Raw genomic sequence first — 6,363 nt, forward strand, 5'->3', positions numbered from 1 at the left:
TCTATGCCAGGGACTTTGGAAGACAGCTATTTGGCGAACTAACTGGAAGAGATCCATATTTGTACCCATTCCAAATAAGGGTGACCCAACAGAATGGCTCAAACTAGAAAAATATCACCAGTATCACATGCCAGTAAAAGTCTGCTAAATATCGTCCAATAGCAATTTCAGTAGTATATTGACAGGGAGCTGGGAGAGATTCAGACCAGATTTGGAAGAGGACATGGCACAAGGGATATCATCGTTGATGTAAGATGTATCTTGAATGAAAACAGAGAATAACAAAAAGATGCTCACTTGTGTTGTATTGACGATGCCAAAGTATGTGTGGATCACAAACTATGGATAACCTTGAGAAGAATGGCAGTAACTAAATACTTCTTTCTGCTCGTGTGGAACTTGTACATGGCTCAAGAAGCAGGTGTGTGAACAGCACAAGGGAATATTGTAGAGTTTACTATCAGCAAAGGTGTGATTCAGGGTTGTATCATCTCACCATACTGCTTATCCTCCCTCACCATGCACCATATCCTCCCACAACTGTAAAGCTTGACTGTTTGGCAGAAGATCCCATCATGGAATTGACCATACTATGTTAGGTCATATAATAGGAAAATACTAGCCCACCCAAGTTGACATAAAATCTACATATCTCGTGTTGATTTCTTTCAGTTGCTTAATAGCTTGTGGTAAGGCTTTGAACAAAACATTAAATAACAATGGTGATAAGAGACAGCCTTGCCTGATTTCTGTTGTCAAGGTGAGCGCTTTCAATTTCTCTCTCTTGAGCAAATGGCTGTGTTGCGTACACGGCATTTATTGTGTTGAGAAATGTCCCTTCCATTCTTATGTTGTTGAGTGTGTTATCATGAATGGGAGTTAGATATTGCCAAAAGCCTTTGTGTGTTAATTAATATGGTCATATGGCTCTTATCTTTTGTTTATTTGTTTTTGTGGTGGAATACATTCATTGTTTTTCTAATACTGAACTCCCCTTCTGTGCCTTGTATGAAACCCACATGATCTAAGTTCATTATTTTTTGGATATAGCGTTGGATTATGTTGCCCTGTAGTGTATTTTGTTAAGAATTTTTGCATCCATGCTCGTGAGGGATATTGGTTTGGAGTTTCTTTTCTTTGGAATGTTGTTTGCCTGGTTTGCTGTCAGGCTATGTGCTTAGGAGTTTTAAGCATCACAAAATGAATTTAGGAGTTTCATGTCTTTTTCTATATTCTGGAAAAGGTTTTGTAGAATTGGTGTCAATTCTACTCTGAATGTTTGATAGAATTCCCTGGTACAGCCTAGACTTTTAGATGTTGTTGGAAATTTCTGAAACATCTGTTTCTCCTTTTATTATGAGTTTGTTGAGGTTTTCTACCTCAATCTCTGTTAATTTAGGTAGATAATACATTTCTAGAAATTTGTCCATTTCATCTAGATTTTTCAAATTTGCTGGATTACAGTTCTTCATAGTAATGTGCTTTTTTTTTCCTTTTCTTTTCGGAACTTTGGTTATGTCGAGTCTTGCATCTATTATTATTGGGGTTTGTATTTCTCTTTCTGCTCCTCTGATAAGTTTGTTAATTGTTTGTCAATTTTGTTAATCTTTTCAGAGAACTAACTTCTTTATTTTTTCTATTGTTTCTTTCTTTCCCAATTTATTTATTCTCTTATCTTTTAAAATTCACTTTATTTTTGTTGTATTTTTCAAGTTTGGGCATATAATTCACAAACATGCAATTTAGTGATTCAAACATATTATAGAGTTATGCATATATTACCACTGTCAAATTTATACATTCTTCATTTTTGTGCTCATTATTAGTAGCATTCCATTTATCCCCAACCTCCCCTTTCATATACCTAAGAAACTACTAATCCATTTACTGTCTCTATAGACTTACCTATCCTGGATTTCATAGAAAGAAAGACATGTGAAAACAACAATAAGGAAATAAAAGAGAAAAATCTCTATCTAAGAGATAGTAGAAAACAATAAAATCTACAAAAAATTTAAAGTGGATCAAAGGGGAGAATAAATGATAAATTTTAACCTAAGGGTGGTCAATTTTAACATAACTTCATCTGCATTACTCCATTTTCCAATGGATCTGTCTGATAGCAAGGCTATTCATATCCCTGAACTATGGTCAGAAGGGATTTCCCAGAGGCTTAGTCAATGTAGAGACCCAGCAAATAGATTGTGTGCCTTCACTGTCATCCGTAGCCTCTGTAAACCAGGTGTTCCGAATTTAAGCTCTAATACAATTCCCTCCTCGAGTGTTGGATTTTATTATTTGCAATCCTGGAATCATATAACTGGTGTGCTGCTTATATGTAGATTTAGGTGGCACCCAACTTATATGGCTGCTTGCTTTATAGTCCTTTAAGCACCCAAACGCTATTCTTTCTGGTAGCTAGAATCCATCTGATTTCTTCACCTAACTTTGCTGTAGCAGCTGTATCTTCAATGATCTCTAGATGGAAGTTTCTTGATTACCTCCTCTATTTCTTCTTTTGTTATGGGTCTGTTGAGGTTTTCTACATCCATCTGTGTTAATTTGGGTAAGTAGTGTATTTCTAGATATTTGTTGGAATACAGTCCTTCATAGAGTGTGTTAGTATTCTTTTGATTTTATTTTGATCCATTGTGGTATTACCCTTTTCATCTCTAATTCTAAATATTTAGATCCACATTTTCTTAGGTTTGCCAATCACTTGTCAATTTTGTTAACCTCTTCAAAGAACCAACTTTCTATGTTATAGATTTTTTTTCTTTCATTGATTTTCTATTTTTTATTTCATTTATTTCTGCTCTAAGCTTTATGATTTCTTTTCTCCTGTTATTGGATGGTTGATCTAGTTGTTGATGTTGTAAGGTATTGAGGTATTGCTCCTCTCTGTTCATGTGTGTGTTGATTGTTATATATTGCCTTCTGATCATTGCTTTTGCTGTGTTCCAACAGTGTTGTGTTATCATTCTCATTTATTTCAAGGAGTTTCTTCATTTCACCCTTTAGTTGATCTTTTACCTACTTATTTTTAAGTAATAGGTTAGTCACTCTCCATGTGTTTATCTTTATGGTCTTGTTCTCCCCCCACCCTTTTTTTTCCTTGGTTCTTTCCCTTCTTGATGTATAGTTTTATATTGTTGTGGTCTGAGAAAATGATTTGTACAATCTCAATGTTTCTAAAATTATGAATTTGTGCTGAGTGGCCTAATATGTGATCTATTCTAGAGTAGGCATTGTGTGTGCTATGGAACAATGAATGTTGGACTGTTATTGGATGTATATGTCCGGGAGATTGATTGGTTGATTCTGTTAGCTCTTGTGTTTCTTTATTGACTTTCCTGATGATCTCTTTCCTTCAATGGGTGCACTGAATTTTCCTACTATTATTGGCAAACTGTCTATTTCTCTCATCAACTCTGTGAGGATCTGATTGATATACTTTAAGAGTTTTTCATTGAAGTTGTATATGTTAAGTATGGCTATATCTTCTTGTTCTATTATCCCTGTAATCATTATGTAGTGCACATTGTTTTCCCTCATTATATTTGTCTTGAAGTATATTTTATCGGAGATTAGTATTATCACTCCTGCTGTTTTATTGTTGCCATTGACTTGTGATTTTTTTCTGAATCCTTTGATTTTTATTTTATGTTTTCTTTGATTTTAAGGTATATCTCTTGTAGGAAGCATATAGAGGGGTCTTCTTTCTAATAAAGTCTGCTACTCTTGTCTCTTGATTGGCACATATAATCTGTTGATGTTCAGGGTCATTATTGATATGCATAGGTTTGTTGCCGTCATGGAACTGGGGGTTGGAGGGTGGGGAGGTGGGGTGTCTATGGTGGGTTGTTTTATTTAGGGGGGGATTTGATCGTTTTACTGGTATTTTTCTTCCTGCTCTATTTCTGTGTTTTTTTAAATTCTGCTTTCATTGTGTTGGTTTCTGCATGATGTTTTTATGTGCATTGCTCTCAGAGATAACTGCTGTTGTTGATGATTGTCCATAGTGATTCTGTTCATATTTTTTGTAATGCTAGTGTTGTTTCTACAAATTTCTTTATTTTTTCCTTGTCTGGAAATATCTTTATTTCTCCCTCATATTTGAGGGATAATTTTTCTGAATATAGTATTCTTGGTTGTCAGATTTGATATATGTTACTCCTTTGCTTTCTTGCCTGTGTGGTTTCTGCTTAGAATTCCAAGCTTATCCTTAACAGTGTTGCTTTGTGGATGACTGTTCTTTTTTCACTAAATGTATCCTTTTCCTTGAAATTGGAGAGATTTATGGTGACATATTGCTATGCATTACTTTGATTGTCTATCCTATTTTGGAGTTCTTTCTGCTTCTTGAATAGTTACTTTATCCTCCTTATGCTAGGGTAATCTTCCATGATGTCTCCTACTAATTTCTCTGTATTCCTTGTTTTTGCTTGTTCTGGCATCCTCATGAGACATAGGTTGTTCCTCATGATAGTTTTCAACATCATTCTCAGCCTTTCTTTGGATTCCTCTCATTTTTAATACAATATCTGTTTTTATTTTAACAGCTTTATTGATATATAATTCACTTCTCATGCAATTCAATGGTTTAAACATATTTTTAAACATATTTTTTAAGTTGTGCAATCACCAGGATAGTAAATTTTAGAACAGTTTCTTCTTTTTTGTACTCATTATTATTAGGACTTCTTTCTCAAGCCTGCCGCCCCACCCCCACCCCCATCACCCCACCTCACCCACCACGAAACCAAGGAACTATTAATCCACTTTCTATTTCTATATGGTTATCTATTCTGGATTTCATATAAAGAAAACCATACAAAGAAAGGGAAAACAAATACTAAAACAATTGAAACATGGGAAAACGTCCGTGAAAAGATAAAAGAAAATAATAAAAAGAAGAAATTTAAAATAAGTCAAAAGGAAGAACAAAAGATAAAGTATTGAATTAGAATCTAATTCTTCAAACAGGGTGATCAGAATTTACGTTCTAATATTGCCCCCTCCTCCCATCTTGAATTTTATCATTTACAATACTTGGATCACACAGGCTGCTCTATTTCTTCCATGTGAACTCAGCTGTCACCTCGCTTATGTGGCTGCCTGTTTTAATATAAACCTTTCAGAGCCCAGATTCTATTCTTTCGACAGCTAAGCACTTCTATAAAAAGCAAAGCAGGAAGTATTAGAACAGTGGTTCTCAACCTGTGGGTCACACCCCCTTTGGGGGTCAGATGACCCTTTCACAGGGGTCGCCTAAAACGATTGGAAAACATATTTCCAATGGTCTTAGAAACCAAGACACCGCTGCTCTATCCGTCTACAGGCAGGTCCGCCCACATGCAGATACACCCACATACGAGTACCAGATGTGAAGACTTTTACCCATCCTACCCCATGCTTTAAGACAAATTTTCATTTATTTGGAATTAGAAATAAATATTTCACATATATAATTACATTTTTGGTGATTAATCACTATGCTTTAATTTTGTTCAATGTGTAACTATGAAAATACATCCTTCATATCAGATATTTACATTACAATTCATAACATTAGCAAAATTACAGTTATGAAGTAAAAATGAAAATAATCTTATGGTTGGGGTCACCACAACATGAGGAACTGTATTAAAGAGTTGTGGCCTGAGGAAGGTTGAGAACCGCTGTATTAGAAACTAGAACGAATTTAAATGGATGATAAGGGAGAGCAAATGATAGGGTGCTAACTTTTAGCCTAAGTACATCGGCAACAATCTACTTTCCAATGTATTCTGCCTGTCATTAATGCTATTCTCATCCCTGGTCCATGGTCAGCAGACATTCACCAGAGTCTTGATTCATGTGTACTTCCCCTTCATGATTTTGAAAACTGAAACATCTTTGAAATGGGTCGAAAGGCAGATCAAATGATGAGACATTACATTTTAATCTAAGTTTATCTGGCATAATCAATTTTCAATGCTCTTTGTCTGATAGCAGAGCTATTCACATCCCTGAATGCTAAATCACTGATCATCACCCTAGAGAAATAAGTTCTGCCCACAGCACCGGAGTTCTAAGGGTGCTAGAGTCTAAATGAAAACTTTTAGAGGAGTGAAAAATAATCACTTGAGTTCATGAATATGAAAAGGGAAAAAATACAGAAACTTAAGAACATTTTTAAAGTTTATTTATTGTCTCTCATTTCTTTCAAACAAGGCCAGGCTTTGGTGAGGGAATGAGAGGCCTTCTTGGGGAAAACAATGCTCAGGAGAATTTTCCACTCCTAGCGGCTATCCTCATGGGCAAGCAGTAGCACTGTGGACAGTAGTTTCATGGCCACCTCAAAGGTAACCTCTTCCTGTT

This window comes from Echinops telfairi, unplaced genomic scaffold (assembly GCF_000313985.2).
Source record: "Echinops telfairi isolate 266 unplaced genomic scaffold, ASM31398v2 ScPeMD7_46;HRSCAF=168, whole genome shotgun sequence".
In the NCBI taxonomy this organism is placed as follows: Eukaryota; Metazoa; Chordata; class Mammalia; order Afrosoricida; family Tenrecidae; genus Echinops; species Echinops telfairi.